Source organism: Myodes glareolus, chromosome 17 (assembly GCF_982192425.1).
Source record: "Myodes glareolus chromosome 17, mMyoGla1.1, whole genome shotgun sequence".
Classification (NCBI taxonomy): Eukaryota; Metazoa; Chordata; class Mammalia; order Rodentia; family Cricetidae; genus Myodes; species Myodes glareolus.
This window is the reverse complement of record NC_142042.1, coordinates 46,824,595-46,849,816: the sequence shown is the minus strand read 5'-3', so window position 1 is coordinate 46,849,816 and position 25,222 is coordinate 46,824,595. Positions and strand designations below refer to the sequence as shown.

Below are 25,222 nucleotides of genomic sequence, written 5' to 3'. Positions count from 1 at the left end.
GTTGCCTGTAGCTCTTTGTCTATGATTGAAACTTTCCCTTCCACTTCCCTTGTCTACTGATGCCATCCTTATTCCGGTCTTAGTTAAGGATGGTTCGTCAACAGTTCACTTTTAAAGCAGGTCTTTGGATGTAACCATGACTGATAGACACTAATTCTTGTCCTATATAGCCAAGGATACCCTCATTAACATTCAGCTCTCTCTTGGCTTTGCCCCGGATCCATCATACTTAACTGGGTCCCTGCTTCATAAAATCTGGTTTTAAAACGTTTACTTTATTCACCACAAATCATTAAAATGCGGTCCACTGCAGGCTCTGGGGCTGGATCCAAACATCTGGCATCCTAATAGGTAGATATGAGATGAGTGCTCAGGAATGTCTGGGGCTGAGGATGTGTTTCAAGTAACGGAACACAGAAGTCCACTATAGTTATGCCTCCATATCCTTGAGGTATCGCTTCCAGGTCCCCCGTGGCTACCCAAATCTGTCTAATTTTCAACGGCATAACATTTGCATGTACCCTCCGCACACTTCAAATCAGCTGGAGATGATTTAAATGTAAATGGTATGCAAATAGTTACTCCATCGCATCCTTTTGGGAACATTGACAAGGAATAATCTGTATGTTTCCAGTGCACAGGCAACCATCCTGGGCTTGGGTGCACAGCATTTGAATGCCATCAAAGGAGGGGCACTGAAAGAAGCATGAGAACCTGCTGATAGTGGGAGGCTGCAACAGTGTGCCCGGATGTCACTTATTCTAATGAACTGAACACAGTTCTCAGTGCGGAGCAGAGTCACATTTTGCCACTAACAGCTTTCTGCACTCTTTCTCCAGTGTCCTCAGCCCATGGTAAGTTGACTGAAGATGTGGAGTCTTCTGATCGAGGAGGACCAGCTCCAGGCAACGAAGAAGGCGCTGTGCACCCAACCAGACCCTTGTGTGTTTGTGACTTTGCAGCTGCCCATAGGCAGCTCTCAGCGGATGTTAATCATGATTCTTCTTAAAAATGCTACTTCCTTTACAACCCACTTAAACGAGAAGCTGGAAATAAACCGCCCGTGATGTCACACGTTGTAATGCTGCTGCTGGGGCACTAAATGCCTCTTCTCAGCTTTCCCTGGTAGAATCTGGAGAGAACGACTTGGTATTTCTTAAATGTTTTCTTTAGAAAGAAAAGTAGATAGTAACATCCAAAGTCACTGTTCAGGTATAGTGAATCATTATAGTCATTCTCTTTATTTTTAGGGGCTATCTCACAGAGTAAGACTCTCACAGAATACTTAAAGCCTCAGGTCACACTAAGCCCAGTATATATGTTTTTTTCTATACTTACTTAACCTATAGAAATAATATTTATAATTTTGCACAATAAGGACTTAACAATGACTCCTAATAGAATAATGTCTTACAGTAAAAACTATGTGAATGAGGCCACTCACATAATATCTTTGTATACTCCTCCTTCTGTGACTGCTATAGACTTATAGTCTATGTGATGAGATGTAAATGGGTGATACGGACGGATGCTTTTGATATAGTGCTAGTGGATGAATACTGTGATGCTGGGGATCGCTGCTCTGATTCCTGAGACTGCTATCTGTGACTAATGGGTGGGGAGTATCTACAGTGTAAATACAAAGCTAAAAAGACTATTAATACTCACAAATGGTGGGCTGGAGTCAAGGCATAAGATATCTTACCGTGTTGCTTACAACAGTGCACAATATAAAACTTAAACTGTTTATTTCTAGGTTTTCCTGTCTAATACTTTGGACCCCGGTTGACCACCCGTAGCTGGCACTATGCACAATAAAACGATGAATCAGAGGGATTGCTACATTCTCTCATCCTGTTCTAGGCCTCTGTGAACATGACGGGCTGGAAGACTCTGCCTTCTCATACTGTGCTCAGACTTTCTCATGGAAGTACACTTAGAATTCCTTTCTTATTCTCTTCATGAAGTGTGAGCTTTTGATCATATCATCTGTTGGATGTGTGAGATGGAGCTCTTGTAATTAATTTACACTGTAGATATAGACACTCGGTTACCTGCTGACTCCTATGCAATACAAGATGGGCACTGAAGAATTGCCCCATCCTCCCTAGAGGCAGCTTGCGCCTACCTAGTCAGCTAATACTCTTTCCCCCTTTCCCATTAAAGCAATTGAATCCGAACATTGGCAACAGGCTCGAGAGAGTCAGGTATAATTGAGATGAGGCAGGAGAAAGGAGAGAAGGGATATTATGTGAGGAACAGAAATGTTTTAAAAATATACTCAAGAAATCAGTTATAATGGAAATGTTGCTGTACTTCTCTCTCAAATTTCAATTCCCTATTCCTGATCCCAGCGTCTGCAGGACTATTTATAAGCATTCCCCTTCCAAATGAGCTGGGGCGGGGGTGGGGGCGGGGGGCGGATAGCTTTCTGCTCCAGGTGGAATAAATCACCAAATTTATTATTATTTAAACTCCCTTAAGCATACCAGAGCACCAAATGCAAAGCTCTGCAAACTGGCAAAGGCTTTTTATGGAGGGCTATAAATATTGTGGAATCTGTCAGGATTTATAAATTCCAAATATATGTAAATGCACACTTTACCGGAAGGGGTCAGATTTACACGGATCATACCTTTATTTGAAATTTACTTTTAAAACATGGTCATTCTGAAAGCTGTCAGCCAGCAGCCATCTGCATAACCATGAACTTGGATGTTATCATCCTTGTCCTGACAGAACTGTCTTCATCTGTGGTTAGGAGTATGGGGGACAAAGGAAATGGGTCTTGCTGTACACAGCAAAGGGAGAGTTGTCACAAATTCGTGTTCATTCTTGGTGGGAGACCATATTTGTTCATCTTCAGCCTAGGTGTGCAAAGATTCTCAGGTGGGGACAAGGTACTGGGACCAAATGAAGAGGAGGTTTTTCGGGCTGATTCTGCACATGTGTCAATAATAACAAACCCTTCCCCAAAACATTACTAAAGAAATCTGTCTAAAAGCTATTCACCCATTCATGAAATAAAGGTGATGTCAATATCCCGACACACACCTCATTCAGTTTGCACTTAGGCATTTTACGTGTCCTGGGCAATCCCTGTCACTCCTCCTTCAGAGAAGAGGGAGTCAAGCATAGGGAAGCATTACAAACCTGCCCGGGTCACTTAAAGTGTGTAAGAAGCGGAGCCAGAAAGATGCCCTGCTACATGTTCTACACCCAAGCCAGTGCGGGTGTCTGTAGCTGAGCCTTGTCTTAGAAACAGTACTGGCTGCTCAAGAGAAAATGCCTAAGATACAAGGAGTTGTTTTTAATTTTTAAGTTTGAAAAACAGTTTAAGATTTTGTTTAAACCCTCATGAGCATCTAAGAAATCTTGAAAGAGGAAACCTCGCTTAGCTTCACAAGATAAACCTTCTCTCACTCATTCAAGCCCCTCTTAAAGTTTGTAGTCCCTCTTTACATCCTACAGACCTAGTACCATGGACATTTTTGGAGATCTTCTACTTTATATTATTCTTAGACTTGCAAACATGTGAGGTTTGGAGGACTCCCTTTCCCAAGTCTCTATATTAGTCCTTTCTTAAAGGACCACAGGAAACCTGGGTCTCTGTTGTCCTTTGGGAAGAGGCACCCTTTCGCTTGTCCTCAACAGGACAGGCAGCTCTGTGTGAAGGCTGACAAAACATGCATTTTCTCACAGCTTCACACAGACCTGAAAGACAAAAGTTCCCTATGTTCAACTGTCCCTATTCACCACTTACTATAGGACTGTATTAAAGGGGCTGTCTGGGCTCCCAAGACACAACAGCGAACAGACTCTGGCCCTTGCCTTCTGTGGTGCTTCCATTCCAGGCGGAGGAGACGAACTAAGCAAATAAATACACAGTCCTGTATAATGCAGTGCGATGGTAAGTACTCAGGGAAAAAGTAACGCCACCAGAAGGAGAGCACCAGGGAGGGAGGGATGCTGATTGTAATGTTATACCGAGAGGTCAGAGAAGGTCTGGCTGATAACATGACATTTGAGCAGATTAAGAACAATTTGTAATTTACACAGGGGATCATCAGAGGAGGTGACCAGAATGACAGGTTTGTCCTTCATCTGACTCTACTCTTAGGGGGCATTCTCGGCAGCACAGCAATTTATTGCAATCGATGGGTAAACAAATCATTTGAAATGAGAATCTACACCAAATGACTGCTGATACCAAAAAAAAAAAAAAAAAAAAAATCAATCCACTGTTTCCCTTATTTCGTGGCAGTCCTACTCTTTTAGGAGATTGATGATTTGATAGCTATTAGCATAATTTACCTAGAGACAGTGACGCTGGGAGAAAACCAGGAAGGATGAAATAAGAGGGAGGTGGGCGAGAGCTTCATTCCTGCCCTCTGTATGTATGCGGGAGAGAAAGAAAACAAAGACAGCTAAGGAATCAAGAATCTTACCATTCCCAATGGAGCCTAAGGAGAGATTATATGCTAAAATATTTCGTGTAAATATTTCATGTAGGTATGATCCGTAATACTGTTGTTACAGAGAATTATCAGTATGAAAACAATTCTTGTTAAAGGGATTAGGTTAATTAAATTTTAGACTACTTCAACTCCACCCTAATCCCTCCTAATAACGTCAAGAATGAAATTTATAGAAGAAAATGCAACTTTTCCCTCCTCATGAAAACAAAGAGCGTTTGCTTGCTGTTAAAACTCACAGACGCAGGCATCGGCACTGTAAGTCGGTCCTCCGTGGCCCGGCAGGCAGCCTGAAATAGTTATTAATTTAAGATCCTTTGTCTCTGGGAAAGCACAGAATATGTATAGCTATGTAGATAGTATTATTTACATCACTATGAGATGCTTACATAATTAAACCGATATTACTATTAAATTTTTATAACAATTAGAATGTCACATGCAATGCTTACTTTCATTTAAAAATATTAATGTTTTACCTCTGGGAGAATTAAAATTACTTATTAATTAGCAATGTGTTGGCACAGTGCGCTGCTGTTATTCTTTCTTAATGTGCTTTCGGGATTCAAAGGATAAGTACAGTTGACCGCACGTGTTCCTTATTTCAGGGGATGAAGGCCTTTTCCTTCTGCAGATTGGTACTTTGATAGAGCATGCTTTCATGCTCTGCGAGGACTTCCAGAGAGAAAGAGAAATTCTATGTGTCCAGGATCACTGTAAAGCTTGAAGTCCTATCAGCTTTCAGTTTGACCTGATTTACCTATTATCAAACAAAAAAAAAAAACCTCAAAGATTTGCCTATTATCAAACGATTGGGATTTATAGTTGGGAATGGACAGAGTGCCCAGGACAGATTTGTTGGTTTGTTATCATAAGTTACACAGCACATGTTAGTGGGAGGCTATGAGAAACATCTGGGTTCACACTCCTACCCATCCTGGGAAACAGAGAAAGCTACTGACATTTGTGTCTGGTGAATCTTTTCAAGTATTGATCAGTGGAAGTCGACCACACACAGGCAAGAAGCTGCACTGTAGGATGGACATCCCCCACTGCCGCTGCCATGTTTCAGCTAGAGACATCACTAGAGATTTGTCAATACAAGGCCTTTAAAAGGATTGCAGAGCTGGAGATCCAGGGAGGAGCCACAATCGAAGAGTGTGCTCTAACTGCTAGGCTGTGGCACCATCTTGGGGGGATGATTCTTTTCTACATTCATGCCTCTCACTGAGGGCTCACTAAACTCCCAGTTTCACAGAGGCTGGTGATTGACAGGCTTGTCCAAGAGTTAGAATTACAATCTGTCCAAGGCCTTTCTTAGAACTTCTCTTGCTCAACATTCTTCTGCCTCGGATTCTTTCATGACTCATCCATGGAGGACCCAGGCCTTATGGCTTTTCTGAAGATATTAAGATGTCCCTGAAATGGGGGGGGGGTACGACTCAGAAGCTGCTCCGAGTATCCCTTTTTAGGTCCCGCAGCTCTGCTATGGTCACTGGAAAGAAGCAGCAGGAAGTTGGAACCAAAGTAGTAGGCTCCAAGAGAGAGGGTATCTTTTCCAGAAGTCTGAAGGACACCAAGCAGTACCATCAGCAAGGACACACTTGCAAACTCTGATGAATCTGGATATAAAGGACTCTGTCCTCAGAAGGGAAAGACCCACAAGGCAACATCTTCCTTTTGCTCCAAGGTCTTTAGGAAATAAAGTTCTATGATCATTGCAAACCGCAGGACAATCTCAACTAGTAAAACCGTGGAGTTAGTACACTGGGTCTTAACACAGGGTATTTCTATGGTGATAGTATAGTCTGTTATATGATTAGATTTCCCAACAGAAGATGTGCAAAACCCCTGGAACAAAAGTATGCATTTGTAAGTGCATGAATCTCAAATTTGAGTTTGGAAAATATAGCACTTCAAGAATATAGTAGGTGACAAATGGGGTTGTTTAGTAACTTTATTTGTTGAGAATTTGCTTACTATGTAGCATAGGCTATCCTGGAAATCTCTATGTAGCTTAGGTTGGCCTCAAACTTGTGAGCCTTCTGCCTCAGTCTCCCAAATTCTTGGTTCTGTAACTTTGGAGTTAAAAAGTGATTGTTCCGTTTTCTAAGGAAACCCTCTGTTCACCATGGAGTTTTCCCTCCATGGCTGATACAGGCTTAACGTCTGATTGAAGTTACAGCCTGTTTCAATCTGTCCTCTGACAGGACTAACACCTTGTGGACATTTTCACTCAAAAAGTAAAGTCGGGATAGCTTAACCTTTCCACAATGAGAATACTGGAAGCCATATCACAGAGTGTGGACCATAATAGACAACTGAACAAATCCCCGCAGAAGATTATGCTCAGGACTTCCAAGCTGGTGAGGGCCCCAGAGGTCAAGAAGACACATTTCTAAAATGGAGCCAAATGTGCTCTCTAGTCCCGTCAATGGATTCCTGCAGGCAATCTACACCAAGGCTTCTCATGTTCTGGGGAGGAGACAAATATTAACAGAACCAAGCCAAATGGAAAAGGAAGGTCTATAGATAAACATTGAACTAAGGCAACATGATGTATGGGGCCGGGAAATGGCCTTTTAAAAATTACTGTCTTAAAAATGCACAAATATTAGATAAAATATTTTCCTTTTTACATGAGCAGAAGACAGATGCAAAATAGTAATAACTCAGAAACGGAAGAGGGCAGTGAACATTTAAGTGAAAGCAGTTTGAAGAAAACAGGGACAGTAAGATACCACAAAGCAGGAGCTGGCACACTGAAGGCATTGGGACGGGCAGCTTGAGCCAACAGATCTGAGATGATGTTCCAAGCCATGTTCTTTTTTTCTCACATGACGGTATAAAAGTTCAAGCCACTTGAAGCCAGATTTTTGGAGGCCACCAGGTGTGAAAAAATGCTGGAGGACCAGTATTACCCTTTGCTTAAGGTTTCACTGAATCATAAGAAGAAGGAAGAGATTCCTGATTTATGGACTTCCCAAAGGGTTGATTTCTAGAGCCTGAAATCACCGTACTCCTTGTTTACTTCCATCTCTCCCAAACCCAATCCCTGCTTACCGGATGCTAATAAAACAAGGATAACTTCCTTGAAGGGAGGATTGGGAAGAACCTGGGAGTAAGAAGACATAGCACGGCAAGAGGGTGAGGAAAATGGATTTCACAAGCTGCAAGCACTATTTATACTCTCAGAAACAATACTTGTGTCCCTGCAGGTAGAGGTACGGGCACCGCAAGACTTTCAGTTTCACTTCCCAGGAGACAATTAAGTATACTTTTATATAACGAAGGGTATTTTATTCACTAACATGCAAAAAATAATTTCACGCACTCCCAGAAGTATTTTATACTTGGGCCAGTTTGGAGGTTTGTGCTTAAAGCCCACCTGACAAGAATATGGAGAAGAAGGGCTTTGAGGTTCCATAACATTTCCTTTCCATCATGCTTCTGATACTTCATCTAGTTACCTTTATTCAACTAGTCTTGGGAATGTATCTATCCCAACATCGAATCTCTACTCAGCAAAATAACGGCTGCACTTGACCCTTTGACAATCCTGGAAGTTCTTCACAGACAAAGGCATAGACTCAGAGCCCAGGCATGGCTGGAAATGGACCCCGAGTTCAGGCATGGCTGGAAAAGGACCTGGAGCCCAGCCATGGCTGGAAATGGACCTGGAGTCCAGTCAAGGCTGGACTTTCACTTGACTCTGGTGTTCAGTCGCATGGCAATGGGACTTGATGTCAAAATAATAATATGAATTTTTACACTCTAGCTTCAGGACCTCTGACTATATTTTTGTTTCTGAAGATAGGCATTGGCATTTTTTTCAGGCAGATATTAAAGAAATTTAATTAAATTATTTATTAAAAAATGTCTTTATTACAATGACCTTCTTAAAAAGAGAGTATTTCTTCTTGATCTTCAGCCTCCAGCAAAAACCTTAAAGATTCCCAAAACAGTTGCTCAGCTATATGCCCTTTACCCATGCATGCATACATTCATTTGGTAATATATATGTTTGTATGTGTCAAACACTGTGCTGTGTACACATTCCCTATTTCAAGAACACTTTCAGTTCAGCTAGAAAGGCAGACTCAAAAATAAAACATATACCATTATAAATGAAACTAATCATTCAAAGAGTTCTTCAGAAGAAAATCGGCACAAGGTCACTGAACAAGGTGACATGGGAAGAGCGCTTGTAGACCAGGGGTCCTCAACCTTCCTATTGCTGCAAGCCTTTAATAAGTTCCTCAGGTTGTGCTGACCCCAACCATAAAACTATTTTCATTGCTACGCCATAACTGTAATTTTGCTACTGTTATGAACTGTAATGTAAATATCTGATATACAGGATATTCGATGGGCAACCACTGTGAGGGTCATGACCCAACTCTTTCAGAGGATCACACTTAACCCAGAACTTAAAAGAACAAACTGGAGAGAGAGAACTTTGTAGACAAGAGATAGCAAATGCCAGAGATAGCTTGAGCATGGATGGAACATGGAGATCTGTAGCAAGCAACCTGAAATGACTGTTGTAACTAGATATTTGGTGGCAATTTTTACTGAGCTGTGAAATAATAGCTTTGAAGTTGTAAGGTGATCAGGAGGTCTAAATTCAGAAAGGCTGAATTTGATATTGTCGTGGGACAAACGGTAGAGTAAAGCTGACACTTTGCTTACAAGTGTGTCCAACACTGTACTAAATGCTTACATTAACACACTAGGATCTTCCGAACAGCCATTTGAGGTAGATACCTTGTTTACCTTATTTTGTAGATACTGATACTGAAGCACAAATTATTTAAACAGCTTGTTCAGAATCATGTAACTGCTACGTCTTAGAATCATTTTATATCCCAATCAGTCAATAGTGTCCAACAAGTTCCGTTGCTGCGTTGTGTGCTCTCTCTCTCTCTCTGCCTCTCTCTCTCTCCCTCCCTCCTCTCTCTTTCTCTCTGTCTTCATGATCTTGTGTCAATATGAGTCTGGACACTCCGACCGGAATGGTCAATGCCTGAGACATTAGCTTGTAAAGATATTTAAAACTGAGGATGGATGAGAGCACTGGAAGGACAAGGTTTGGAATGATGGCTGTGTCTCAGCAGGCAGCGAGCCAATGCTTGTTTGCTAGGTCTAAAGATATCATTTACCTCTTCCTGGAAAAACATCTCTGAAACAGGTGCATATGGCTCTGTCTTTAAGTAGATTTGAGGGGAATGATCCTAGATTGTATCAGATGTCAAAAAACGAAAAAGGCAAATTTTGATTTTAAGACAATTGGTTTTCCTTTGATATTGGGCGAAGATAAACTCTCTATTCGATCATTAATGATACAGGCTGCCACTGGCTGTGACAGGCAAGAAAGCTACTTTTTCAGTGGTACTGGTGACTGCAGACTCACAGTTGAGAATGAGAGACATTGAAGGCTTCTGTGACAACCTCTCCCCACCCCTCCTTAGACAAAGAGTCCAGACAGGAAGCCATTGAAGAGAGCCCTTAAAATTTTTGATAGTGATGCTGAAGTATAGCTCTTCACAGTTGATGGCTTCTGGTGGGGATGGAGGGTGGAGAAGGACTCAGTTTTCTTTAAAGGGCTGCTGACTGGGAGTTTAACCATGCTCCAAAGAGTGTATTGAAAAACATGAAAAATGAGTATATGAGGCGATACAAATTGGACTTGGTGTATTTTCTTCTTCTTTTTATTCTTCTTTTTAGGGGTGGGCACAAGGGTGGGAGGTGGACCTGGGAAGACTGGGAAGCCAGTGTGATCAGGTTACAATGTGTGAAACTCCCAAATAATGAATAAAAATATTATATTGGAAAAGAAGAAATGATAGTACAGGGCCTGCTGTGAGGAAAAAACAAAACCTTCAAAGATAAACTCTCTACAAATATATTGTTTTTTATTATGTTATTTAAAGCAATGAGAAAAGAAGCAAACTTCTCTTTAAAAAAATCCCAAAGTATCTGCATTATCATTTAAGGTTTAAAGTGGAAAGGTGGTTCTGAGAAATGTTGATGGGAATTCTGTGGGGAATGAAACTTTCATCCTGGTTTGTTTTCCTAATCTTCTCTTACTGCTTCCAGCCTCCCAGCATCTTTTCTCCTTCACTGCCTTTCACATGTTCCTCCTTCTTCAGGCCCTTCAATTAAGATTTACCCATGGCCTTATCTTTCTGTGTTTTCACTTCCGTCTCATGAAGTTTCTTAGATAATTCATGTCGCAGCAGCTTCCACTATCACTTATACTTTGATGAGCCAGAGATTCTGTCTCTAGTTCTTGTTTCCCAGATGGATTTCAGACTCATCTGTTCAACTACCTATTTGAATATCATCTAAATGATGGATGATTCATAGGAATCCCTAACATGACACACTGAACTGCTAAATTTCCTCTTTCTTTTTCTTCTCTTTCCTAGAAAATTTACTCCTAAATTTATTAGATAGATGTGGCTCATATGCAAAATATTCACCAAAGACTCCTGTGTTTGAACTTGATGCTGCTTTGGGAGGCTGTGGAACAGTTAGCTGGAAGCATTGGGTGGTAGGCATTGATGTTTTATAATCTGGTCCTTGTTTTTGCACACCCTTAGCTTTCTGACCTCACAAATAGTATGAGCAGGCACCTCACCTTAGCACGATGAACTCTTTCCCTTAAATTATAAATGAACTTTTTCCTTCATTGAGCTGCTTCTGGTCAGGTGTTTGACCACAGCAGGGCTAGAGGTGACTCACATGGCTGTTCAAAGCAAGGATGGCTTGACTTCTATAGCATTCCCACTAAAGATATGCAATCTGAATCCAACAGGAGGAATTATCAGACTAAGTGAATCCAAGGCGGTATACTGCTCTAATGAAAAATAACCTCTCATGAAAAATAGAGAATTGATGTCAGATTTACAGAGACTAAATAGGTCTCACTGTTAATGCCACAGGAAGCAAACTGTTCTGCTAGCAAAACCATTATTGAGACAACTAATAAAGCCAGAATAGCGGTTGAACATTATATGGCAGCAGAGGATCCGTATTAATTTCCCAATTTTGATGGTTTAATTGTAATTATGTAGGAGAGTATCTCCATTTGTGTGAGGTTATAAGGCATTACACTGACAACGTGTGGCCAAATGATTCTGTTAAAAATAGCTGTTGATTCTCCCTGCCAGCACAGTAGATCTGACCCTGTTGGCAGCGGTGCAGTTGAGGCTGTCCTGTGGCTGGGAGAGCAGGAGAGCTGCCTCCTCCCCTCCCTCATATGCCATGTAGTGACAAGAGTGATGGAAATATCTTCTCCCCGCTCCCTATCCCTTGCCATCTGCAGCAGGTGGGAGAGCTGGCCTTGGGCCATGAGAAGAGAGGAGCAGAATCCATGTCTCACCAAGTACAGCAATTGGGAGAGCAGACCCTGTACCTCCCCTGGGCAAACAGTAGAGCTGTCCCTGGGAGGATGAGTTCCGGCCGAAAGGACCAAGGGCTTGAGAGCAGGAGAACAGGCTCCACTCTGTGCTGCCTGCTGCACTGGGTGACCTAGCTGGGGCAGTGCTGGAGAGCCTGTCTGGGTGGAGGTGATGAGAGAAAGCTGGCAGGCTGACCAACCCAGCTACCATGCATCATGCAGGCTCAGAACCAGGGCTATGAGTTAGCCCATCCCAACATTCAACTCATCTATGAACTGCTGGAGCATGTAAAGGGGTCAGACCGACAGGTCCAAAGCTACAGGATCCCCATGACGTAACAATAGGATATCCAAAATGAGTCGCAATGAGGGCCAGTATTGATAGTGTAGCAGAAGTCCTCAAACTAAACCAATGATGTACTGCGAGCAATACTTACAAGTAAAATATATGGACTAACGAATATACTGTGTGACTCACTGGACCACACTATAGCTTCCAACCCAAGATTTTTTTTTCCTTTTTAAAATTTGCTTTTGCTTGTTTGCTTTTTTTGGTTTTACTTTTAAATTTTGTTTTGTTTTGGGGGGGAACTACAAGGACAGAGAGCAGAAGTTAGGGAATGGGGAGATGAGTAGGATCGGATCCAGATACAAGTTGTGAGATCCACATTGAATCAATAAAAAAGTAAAAAAAAAAAAACAAAAAAAACAAACAAAAGCCAGATGTTTATTTCATGTGCACAACTTCTGTAAGTCTGAGACTTAAACAAATACAATGACAGTTATTATGTATCAAGTAAGGGAAGTAAATTCATAATTTTAAAAATAAATATATTGATATTTATTAAAAAGATTTTTTTCCCACAAACCAGAAGTATATGTTTCAAAATGTGCGAGAAATAAATACTTGATGAGTTCAGTCCCTACCTTTCAGGACTGAGATGGATGTAAGTACACATATTTAACAAGTGTTTTTATGACTTTTACTCTGGTAGCCTCTGGACCAGTTAACATCTGTAATACACTCAATGATAACTAAGGTTCCGTGTCCAGTTGGTGTCTGCTAAGATTCAGCTCTCGCGTTTTTCCACTGTGTAATGTTTCACGAGCTAGCTTTTCAAACCCCAGTTTGGTCCTTTCTAAAGTCAGTGACACAATATGTACTGTACGATACCAACCAGACACAACAGTACGTAAGTCACGTTAAAGCTTAGCGTCTCCTTGGCATAGAGCATGCGCAATAAAAAGTGCTTAGCATTACTACGCTCTGCCTGTTCCCTTCACTCACACGGTTCACACCTGTTCGCCGCACAGGCTCCGAGGCACAGTCCACTGTCACAGCTCTGTTCAGACCTCCACTGCCTCCTTCAGCTTTAAAAAATATTGTTCAAAATGATGTTTTCTAGACCTAATCTACACGGGACGTAGAAAAAGACAAGATCTCCTGAGTAAACTGGGAGCATGGGGACTATGGGAGAGGGTTGAAGGGGAGGGGAGAGGTAGGGAGGGGAGCAGAGAAAAATGTGGAGTTCAATAGAAACAATAAGTAAGAAAAATACTATTCTCCTCAATTACTGATAATAGCCTTAAAATTATCTCTCTCTGTAAAGCATTTTATAATCTGTTATCTGCAGAGCTGTTAATCTTTAGAAACACAAATCTGTGAGTATCTTGATCCCTCCTAAAGCTATTGCATAGATTTTTCAGTACTTTCAAAGAGACAGTTCAGATTCCTCAGCTACGTGCCAAATCCTTCCAGGTGTGGCTTCCGAAAGCCAATGAAAGCCCTTTCATCTTGCTTGCCCTTGGTTCATATCCCATGCTGTGAGTCACGCCCACCTGGGACCATGAACTGTGGATCAAAGAATGGACCATACACGCGCAAACACAGATTGTACAAAATTGCAATTAGCTCTTATGTCTCCGCTCACACAGAAGAATATTTAGCGCATGTAGGCACGGGCAAATATTTACTCATTTGTAAACCAAGTAAGAAAGGTAAACAGTAGAGCAGAGTGGAAATAGGACACAACGCATAAATTTGGTAGGAAGGGATGAAATGGGCAGTTGTGAAGAACTAAAGAAATAACCATTTGACGTCCCTAAGTTGTATATGGAATTTATACGATGGAATGTGCATTGTGATTAGAAAAGGAGTCCCGCTACAAGTGCGGAGTGTCTATGTGCGATTGATATAGTCACTCGGGTTCCTTGCGAGGTTGAAGGACAATGACAAATTACACAAGCTGCAGCCGTGTTCCGGTCCTTTCGGGGTGCTCATCTTATCTTCATTCTCTCTCCTCAGTTGAGGCAGTTTCTCCTACTGCTCTAGAGTAAACCCTTCTTTTCCTCATTCCATCTCCCTGTACCTATTCCACTCGCTGCTGTCTTCCCCACGTGGAGAAGGAACTGAGCCCTAAGAACTTGATTTGCTCTTGAGAGGTTGTAGAGTGAACTGGGAAGAATCAGCAGTGGATGGGGTGCTTGTATGGGGGTGGCTGTAGCTTTCTAGTGCCCAATTAGGAAGTGGCTCAGTGCGGGGGATCTTACGGGAAGCCCAGTGTGAGGAGGTACGGTGCGGGAGAAGCAGGCATGTTTTGCTGCATAAGATAAAGGTGGCCTTTGTTTCCTCTGGCTAATTAGAGGGATTTTAAAAAGTTCTACCTAAGTTCAGAATTTGGTTCTTCATAAGTTAACTAAACGTAACTCTCAGGATCACTAAACAATGTGAGCTGCTCCCCAGGCTTGTGTGTGGGATTCTACATACGGTTTTGTATTTCTTTTCTTTTCTTTTCTTTTTCTTAAGAGGGCCCTGAGAACTGTATAGGATCAAGGCGTATAACTTTTCCACTACCTGGAGCACAGGCAGCATATTCCAGGGTTCCCCGAATTTAAAAACTCTTCCTTCACTTCAGTCCTTCATTTCATCCTCCCACTTTAACTTCTTTTTTGTTTGTTCAGAGTTTGAGACAGAACCCCACTATGTAATCCAGTCTCACTTCAAACTCAGCAGACTGTGTGTCTCAGCCTCCAGAGCGAGGTATTTACAGGCATGCAGACCAAACTCAACCTGTCCGTTCTTTTCTATTGTAGCCTTTACTCCCCTACCCCAAATACTCCATTCTTAGCATTTCTGACAGTGGGATTCAATTTCTAAATCCATTATTTTCTCTAAATTTATTTTCCAAAATTTTGCTTTCCCAAGTTTATTCATGATTCATAGTATATTAATACACCCTTAAAATATGAGTTCATTTTATGTAGCTCAATGGACATATAGTTATCCTACAATAACAGCAATAAATGCCACATTCACTTACTTGTAAAGGCAAAGTGGATGCTATTCTATCAGGGCAGCCATCACAAACCAGATTCACATTAAATAACTAGCAGTATTAAGCAACCGATATGTGCCAGACACGCTTAACATTATAGATTATCTCACGATAAGGTTAATTCACCCTTAACAGTTGTGGTGCAGTCACATGGCAAGATGGAGGGAATGAATCATCTTGAAAACATGGATAAGCAGACACTGGGTTGTATAAAAATAAATCGATAATACAATTTCTGTTAACAGACCATATGTTCAAATGCCTACGGTCCAAGAGAAACTTAGAAGTTAGAGAGCCATTGTGAAGTATTCAGATGGGGTAAAGCAGGCATATTGTGAAATGTCTGTTTTTTGCTAAGGTGGAAAGATCACATTCTCTACTGGGAAAAGAGAAGGTCTCCAGGATTACTCAACACCACTGAGGATGAGGACTTTGGGTGGCGGGTTGTGCTTGCCAGTTTAATATGATTCTGTAAAACTCAACCATTATCTTAATTTTACTGAAGAAAAAAGTTGAAGTTCACAGTATCATGAAATCTAGTCAAGGTAAATTATAGAATCAGGCATATTTATTTGGGAGGTTCATAACACGCTTAATGAAATGGGGATCAGTTTAAATACACAATGGAAGCTGGTTTTAGACAGCTTAGAAAGCTAGGTAAATTCTTGAGTTTAATGAACTAGAGACAGTAAGATCATCAGTGCTTTTAGTAGCAGACATATCACACATGGTTAGCCTTTTTTAAAGATTAGTTTCCCAGGCTTTCTAGAGAGAGAGAAAAATTCATTCGAATTGAATTAAATTTTAGGAGTTACCTCAATCAAGTTACGGAGATTTATTATAAGTGAGATTCTAATAAAATTTTGGTTGTGGACATGTAAATAATTCAAGATGTCTTCTTTGTAGCTATCCTAATTCCTACAATACAACAAATGTTGAATAAATGAATGAATGCAAGCTATTTTATGAATAACTTTTCTATTTAATAAGATTAAAAAATTCTGCAATATTGGTGAAGCAATTAAATGTCTTTGACATTTACTTACCTATCTGCTGTATTAACTGATTCTGTAATATTACATAAATATGAAGCATGAATCTTAATGTCTCTTTTTTGTTAGTCTTCAAATGTTGGTTTATCAAGTTTTATATATATATTTTACACATTAAGAGATATTGGCATGGGTTAAGAATGGGTGAAAAATTGACCTAGAGCTGGCAACTTGTCCTTCAAAAATTTAAGACAGGGACTGGGGCATCTTTATAACAGCAGAGTATCGTGGCAACCACTTCCCAATATACTGGTAGACTGAAGGTAGAAAGGCTAACTAGCAATTAGTTTTAACTGGGTATCGGGACATGTGGCTGAGCTATCTTGATTAACAAGGTGATAGACATTCAGCAGGAATTAAACTGATTGGAAGAAGAGAACAAAGTGAATGCAAGAACTGATGATGCCTAGAAGATGCAGTGCTTGAAAAACATCAAAAAGAGTGGTGATGAAGCTTCCATTTGCGCCTAGTGTAAACCTGGGACCCATTGCTCCATCCCAGCCGTTCTATTTGAGAAACATTAGTTTGACATCCAGGGTAATTGAAAATCAAGAAAATGCCACAGAGATTCAATTTATAATGCACAACAAAGCAGTTAAAAATTCTCCATCCTCTGTTTCTCTCTAAATATCCCACATGCATAATTACTGACCTGTAAATCTTCCCTTCCTCACTCAAAGCTCCCATTAGCTCAGTCCCAGGCTCAGCTTGCACAGGCTCACTCTGTCTTTTGCCTTCTTCGTCTTCCTCTTTTGATACCCTCTTAGTCTGTTCACCTATTTCATTACAAACCCGAATGGTTCCCTCTGTTTCTTCAGGTAGTCTCAGTACATATTCCTCTAATCGATTAAAATATGGCTTAGGACCCTAAGAGGCAAATCAAAACCTCCAGAAATGAGTGCAAGCAACCGTAAATACTTTAAGGGAATGAGTGGGTGCAGTGATATTTCGAAGGTGGAGCTAGAAATTGAAATCCAAGGAAGTAACCAGGTATGTGTCCTTCCCTAAAGTGGTTCAAGGAGATAGCAGGTGAAGAACAAATAGCAAGTGTGAGGAGCTTGAGGGGGAGCATGCGTGAACAGAGCTAAGAGGTAAATGGCAAACAAAAACCATTAAAGACAGAAGCAGGTTAAAAATGAAGCTAAGCATGAACCTTGTTAGGGGAAAGATAGGCATGATGGTGTATGGACATCTGGGCAAAGATGGCACCATTGTTTCTGAACCTGGTCAACTGGGAGAAATTATGATTCTAAGGAGGATTATAATTTTCACCATAACTGAACACAGGGAATGCCTTTCTCAAGGTTTACATTCCTGCTCGGCATCACTCCCCGTGTCTCAGTCTTCTCATCCGTATAATAGGACCAGTAAAGGCTCAGAGTTCGTAGAAGGTTTGAGCAACTACGTGAATTAACCAATGGAAAGAGCTTCACATGTTGCCTCACACAGGATAATATCCCAGCAAATGCCTGTGATTGCTACTATCAATGTCACTATGGTCACTTATACTTGTCAATCTAGCATTTTTCCAACTTGTCATCTCATGACAGTTTCCCTTTTAGGGACCAGCATACCACTTAATCGCCTAGAACACAGCTATTCTAGGATGGGCGGATGCGAGATGGATCTGTGACAACAACAGCTTAGGAAAATAAAGACCAATGTGCGAAACAGAAGAGAAAGTCTGTTGGGGGTATCTTGAGTACTATGGTCTTCATAGCTGGAAATGGTTAAAATATAATCAAACTCAAGGACCAACATCTCTGATGATATCAACAGAATGGATAAGAATCGGACTACTATGGGGAAAGATTTTATCTGTGTTCAAAAAATTAATTAGAAATTCCTCAACCGTGATATTAATGAACAGGAGTTCATTCGAAAAGGGCCATCCGAGAGGTGCCTCTCTTAGATCCATTCTACAGAGTTGGTCATGGTCAGCTCCCCTAGAAGAAGGATCCATGCACCTGGTCATAAATGAGAAGATGTCGAACTTGGCTATAGTTGACTTTATTGGCAGCCAACAGCCAATATTTCAGCTCCTGTATATAGTTGAGGGCACTCTGGATAGTTGAACGTCTGTACACAGAGAGAAATAAAAATTTAATCTGACCTCTAAAAGAATGAAAAGGTAATTCATATCCTAGTGAATAGAGGGGAAAATTCCTTTGAAATGTCAGAAGGGAAAAAAGTATGTGTGTGATCAATAGTGCCAGATATTTGAGAGAAGATAAGGCGTAAGAAAAATCTCTTCACTTTTCTTGAAAGTAGGTGTCAAAGTCTTGGACGTGTGTGTTATAATAGGGTGTTGAGACAGAAGCCATTTTGCTAGAGAATGGTGTAATGATCCCTTTCTGAAGGGATGCAGGTGTTCAAAACACTCATTATAAAAGCCCAAATGATGGCGGGCAAAAAAAAAAAAGGATGGTAGTTTCAGTTGGGGACTAGATGAAGTAATCCACTTATCACACTGATCAATGTCTAACGACAGTGCAAAGAAATGCCAAGAGAAGGAAAAAGAAAGATATGTTCATGACAGAAAGGTAAAGTGTGTTGATAGGATCTACATTGTAACTGGGAGCACAGGATGCATTTCTAGTACAAAAACCTCTCTTATTTACAGGCTAAATCATTTTACGTAGGAGCCAGAATGCTCTATAGCTAAAATTATTGGGTAAATGTCCCCTGTTTCCTCCCCCTTTCTAATCCCATTAATCTGCTCTGGTTAACCTCTGACTAACGGGAACCAATATAAGGATTGATTTTAGGCAATTTTAAATCTTCCTCAATATTAGTTCAGGTCCATACCAGGAGAAAATCCACTTGTCCTGAATGGATTGCACGAGGCTACTCAAGTGATTTCAAAAGTGGGAAATCAGAAGATATTGAATTTTAAATATTAGATTATTTTATATTGGACTTTGGATCTAATATTAGATATTAAAGTGTAAAATCACATTGCCCTTATTGCTAGCCTTCTTCTCTATCTTGCTGCAGGATCAGTATTGTTTTAGTACAGTATTTGATGGCTCATGAGCCTGCAGCACAAGAGAAAATATTTGCACTACTTATTGAATGGTGACCAGTCCGAGCTTTAAAACAAATGTTGCCAAACTTTAAATGCTGTCATTTATTAACAGGTGATGGCCAAATCATGGTTTACTGTGGTAGCAAAAGAAATCTAAAGCCAAACAGAAGGAAACGAATTCCAGAGCTCATCTACAAAGAAGCGAGGCATGCTATTTGTGAGGTGTCTGCAGTCCTGCTCTCAAAAGAAACTGTTCTCCAAGAACAGTGCTTCTCTGTGCAGCTGGGTGAGCCGACACCACAGCAGAGGCGACATGAAGCAAAGCAAACGCGGAGGAAAGCTGTGGAGACACGTACCCATTGCCTCTCCACGGCTTCCAACTATACCATTTTCACAAGTCACTTTAGTCATTGTGTGAGTAATACGTGGAAAACTCTCTAAAATCCAAAACAACAAATATGCCGTTGAGTCTTTCAATAAAATACACACTTGCCCCCTGCGTTATTTTATATAACATATGTTCTATCCGCCACTCAGATTTTATTTTTTTACTTGAATTGCAAGATGATTCCTTCCTGTGCAACTGCTCTACGTGTACTTCCCTTGGTTGGAACTTTCTCTGGAACCTTCATTTCTTCATCCCTGTCACTCCACCATGTGTTTGAACCCTTCTGTGGCCCATATCCGCCACCTTCTCTACTTTCGTTATACCTAAATTTCTCTATTTACCCTCCCCCCAATGCATCCCTTGCACTGACGGCCTGTTTCTAGTTTCCAAGATTCCATATATATTTCATGCTAAACACATAAAACACATAAGCCCAGATGTAAAGCTAAGACCCTACTATGAGAAAGAACACGTGACACTTATCTTGGGGAGGCCTCTGCGACCTTACTACGTATGCTGTGTCTCAATTCCGTCCATTTACCTGACAACTTCACGACTTTGCTTTTCTTTTCCGCTGAGTAATACTCCTTTCGTTATGCATCCCACATTTTCATTATCTATTCGATAATTGATAATAAATGTCAATCTAGGTTGATTCCATTTATGAGATACATTTTTTGTGATAATGCAGCCATGAGCGCTAATGCAGAGGTCATGGAAGGGTGCTGCTAACTGCCTTGTTCTTCATGGCTTGTATGACCTGCTTGCTGCTAGAGCCCAGGACCACCAACCTAGCCCAGAGATATCTCTGAACCAAGATAGTTTTCTTTGGGGATTTGCCCAGAAATGGTATAGCTACATCCTATGGTAGGCCTAGTTCTAGGTTTTTGAGAAAACTTCAGACTGATTTCCACAGTGACTTCACTTCTTTTTATTCTCACCAACAGTACAGAAGTGTTTCTTTCCCCTTCTGGACATCTAGCCATGTATTCAGATGTATTCCTGATGATTACCATTCCAGATTATCATTCTGGTAGGGGTATTGTGGAGTGTTAATACAGTTTTATTATGCATTTCACTAAAGACCAGGGATAACAAACATTTTTAAAGTATTTGCTAATTATACGTGCTTCTTCTTTTGAGAAATTTCTGTTCAGTTCCAGATTCCATTAAAAATGGAATTTCTTGTTAACTTAGTTTTCTGAGTTCTTTAAATATCCTATACACCAATCCTCTGTTAGATGTTGTCCAAGATGTTGTCCATTGCTATGATGAAATGCCATGACCAAAAGCAAGATGGGGAAGAAAGGGTTTATTTGGCTTACCCTTCTACATCATAGTCTCACTGAAGAAAGTCAGAATGGAAACTCAAAAAAGGCAAGAATCTTGAGGCAGGAGCTAATGCAGACATCTTGGAGGGGTGATGCTTACTGACTTGTTCTTCATGACTTGTGCAACCTGAGTTCCTCTAGAGCCCAAGACCACCAACCTAAGAACCACCCTACCCACAAAGGGCTGAGCACTCACAATCAATTGCTAATTAAGAAAATGTTCCACAAGCTTGTCTACAGCCCAATCTTACAGAAGTATTTTCTCAGTTGGGGCTCCATCCTCTCTGAAGACTCTACCTTATGTCAAGTTGACATAAAACTAATCAGGACAGATATATAGATGTAAAGATTTTTCTTTCATTGTGTGACTGCTTTTTTGCCTTATTAACAGCTTCCTTTTATGTAGATACCTTTTAGTTTCCCAAGATTCAATTGTTTTATTGTTGGTATTACTCCTTGAAGTTCCAGAGTCCTATTTAGAAAATCTCTTACAGGTGTCTATACACTGAAGTGTGCTTCATAATTTATCTATAGTTTTAGGGTATCAGGTTTTAGGTTGAGGTCTTTAATCCAGTCAGAGTTGAGTTTTATTTAAGATAAGAAGTAAGGATATAGTTTCACTTTCCTGAATGTTGAAAATCAACTTTCCCAGCACCTTTTGTTGAAGAAGATACTACTTTTTCTCTAGTATAGAAGGTGGAGTTGGGGGTAAAGGAAAAGAGGCATAGGGTATGGATAATCAAAGTTAAGCCTATATGTTATAAAGAAACCTTATGAAATCCCTGTAGATTATAAGCTAATGAAAAAAAGAGTTTGAACGGAAGTACTGCACATTAGTGGAAAATATCACTCCCAGACGACAATTAAGGGATGTTAAATGAATATTTCACTGCTCTGCACAAGTTACCCCCATGTAAAATATTGGAAAAAGAAGACCCAGAAGCCCCCCCCCCCAAACATCACTGACTGTTGCCATTTCTTTTGATTGCACAACACAACCAGATAATAAGATCCTATTGTTGGAGACATCACACAGAGAAATTAAGCCTGAACTATCCCAGCTCCCTGCAGGCTAGCTTTCATAGTGCTCATAGATACTATGGAGGATACTGGAAGAGAAAAATCCACATCAGTGGTCCTATCCAGAGCTGGACCTTACCTACTATAATCATGAAAATAAATACTAAGCTCATCTCAAATGAAATAAGGGATTCTATTTGTGAGTCATCAGAAATCCTTCCTTCAAAAGAAAGAGTCCTCCAAGGAGGGCTCCAATGTGCAGTTGACATCACAGCAAAGGCAGCATGAAACAAATAAAGGAAGATTATAGGGATTCATACTCACTGGCTCACTTGTCAGGCAAAACGTGTCAACCAGACCAGTAGTAGCAAGATTGTTCACAGGAATAACAAACTAGGTCATTGATTGCACTTGAAGGAAGGAAATTTATGCCTGGTACTGTAAAGGTGGTCAAAAGCCATGGCTAGAAAAATCATAAGTCCTAGGGGAAAATCTATTTGTTTTCTCTAAAAGGTCATGGTTTTTCAAGCTATCTTTTAAATATCCACCACTATCCCACCTCCATCATCATCATCACCACCACCATTACCACTACCACAATCACTACCAACACCATCACCACCACTACCACCCCCAAAGGAACATTGTGGAAGAGGGGACTAAAAGTTTGAAAGAGCCGGAGGAGGAGAAAGACTGTTGTGAGATACTGTCCTGTGGATAAGACATGGCTGTGGTACACATGAACCCACAGCAAATGTGGCTATCAAGACAAGATATACAGAAGATCAAGTCAGCTGAAATTTTAACTGGGGAGGGGCTTCCAGCCCTACCCCACGCTGAGAAGCTATTAACAGTTGGCTGGCTACCAAGAGAAAGAGTCACTGTGTATGAGAACAGCCACAGATATGATATGAAATTCACATCTATATGATGTGATTACCATTAATGAATAAAGGAACGGCTTTGGTTCTATAGCAGATCTATAGGGGAACAGAGCTAGGTGGGGGGGGGGAATAAAGGGAATGCGGGGAGAAAGGAGGAGGAGTCAGAGAGAAGCTATGTAGCCCAGCTGGAGACAGACGCCAGAACTTTAGCTGATAAGCCAAAGCCACAGGTGATATACAGATTAATAAAAATGGGTTAAATTAATATGCAAGAGTTAGTCAGTAAGAAGCTAGGGCTAATGGGCCAAGCAGTGATTTAATTAATATAATTTCTGTGTGATTATTTCGGGGCTAAGCAGCCGGGGCCAACAAGCAACCTCCTTCTACACAGTGAATGACACCCATGTGTATATGGCCTGAGCTAACTGGGCACAATCAATTAATTATAAAGGGAAAAAGCACATTTAATTTCACTGATTTATAAAACAGGTTCAACTTTCTTTAGAAAAAGACCTAGTGCATTTATTTAAAACAGTAATATTAATAACTACAAGAACAATAGTAAAATAATATTTACTTTTTCTACCTCCTATATATTGAGACCATTCTAACTCCTTTACCCCCAAGTACTTTTTCATATATTAAATGATTTAGGTCTTATAACATGCAAAAAACACAGTGAGGGATATACTGTGTCTTTTCCCTGGGTTTACATGTGAGGAAAGCTGGATTTAAGAGACTTCCAAACCCTCAAAATGTATAAGCTGCAGGATACGGAATTTCAGACCTAACTGATTCACTGTATCAGATGGGCACAGAACCTAGCTGATGCTTTACTGTGCATATTCTCTGAAGAACAGAACATTTAAATGTTCTTGGAGTGGTCAGATGTCAGGGAGGTGATTAATAACTTCGTCAACCAGAACCGAATATGAACTGCAGACTGATTCCTAGAAACAGGAAGGTTATCGGAATCAGGATTTAAATACGCTTCAAAACGAAACAGGGAAAGTGATTTTCTGTTGTGTACCACATTGGGAACTACCGGAGTCCATTTACTGCCAGACCCATATTCACTCTAAAAGCTGTAGCAAAAACAGTTGGACATGTTTTATAAGGATACTCTGGTTACATAGGCAAGAAGTAAGAAAGACTTAGATAGAACTTATCCATCGAGAATCTGGATGTAGGTTCTAGATGCAGAGGCATGAACACAGGTAGTAAGAAAAAAAAATACATCAGTGAGCTGGAAGCTGTAATACAGGAAGAGTGAGGATTGCTGGGCTAGGTCTTTCCTGGGATTGCATGGACACTCCCTGGAAAGAAGTAATAAACAAGAAAAGTAATGGCCCTTAGAGAACTTGAGTGAAGCTTGAGGATTTGCCAAATTGATCTCAGAGAAATATTAGCCACAAGGGTCCTCTCCCTCAAAGGGATTCACAAGATTCTGTATTTTAAACATGAGGAGTCACAGGCTGAGGACACTTGCCCCATTATAACCTAGTATTTCTCAAACTCACTTGACAAATTAAACCCTTTGCCACGCAATGATTATTTAAATGGCATTGATCTGACAGTCATTGCCCAGAATAAACTCGGGGAAGCAGCTGGGAAAGAAACAATGAAAACGAATCTCAAAGAAACCCACTGGGGGAAGTGAAGAAAATAACCAAACATCTATTTCTGCTTTTGTTAACTTATCCTTAAAGATGCATAATTTCAATACTTCTACAAGTATGTATCAGTGCACAGTAAGATTTTGTTCTATAAGTTGATATATTGATGAAGTGCATATCAAACACATTTGAAAGTAATCGAGGCAGAAAAGTGACCATACGGGAGGTAGACATTTCCAGACAGAATGCAGCCCTAAGCTTTACAAACTTGGAGGCTGTTTCTTAGTTCTCCTCTACTTTAGCTTCTTTTGATGCTTTTCCAAGATTAATTTTAGCTCTTGTAGTATAGTGCTAGCAGCCACCAAGAACTGTTCATCGTACGTGCCAACAACAGTTGGAACAATGGTATATAAAGATTTTCAAAGATAATTTAAGTGCGTTCCACTTTAGAGTAAACAGGAAAACAAATCTAGGCATTTTAGGATATTTTTGTTGTTATCAGAAATGTCAAAAACATGTACAACAATTTAAATATAGGTCTTTGAAATATAAATCAACAATCATTTTTTTTCTGATATTGATATCTACTTGGTGACCAATGGAGGATTTTTATAAGCTCCCCAGCTACTATCCGCAAAAAGACTGATCTCAAAAAGCCCTCAGCTTTTAGGTAGAAAAAAATGAAAAA

The 25,222-nt window shown here is 40.5% G+C and overlaps 1 protein-coding gene across 5 annotated transcripts in view; it reads right to left on the bottom strand.

Moving 5' to 3' along the window:
* Nucleotides 1–25,222, bottom strand: part of Ntng1 (netrin G1) — a 345,499-nt gene that overhangs the window by 153,948 nt on the left and 166,329 nt on the right. The window lies entirely within an intron of this gene.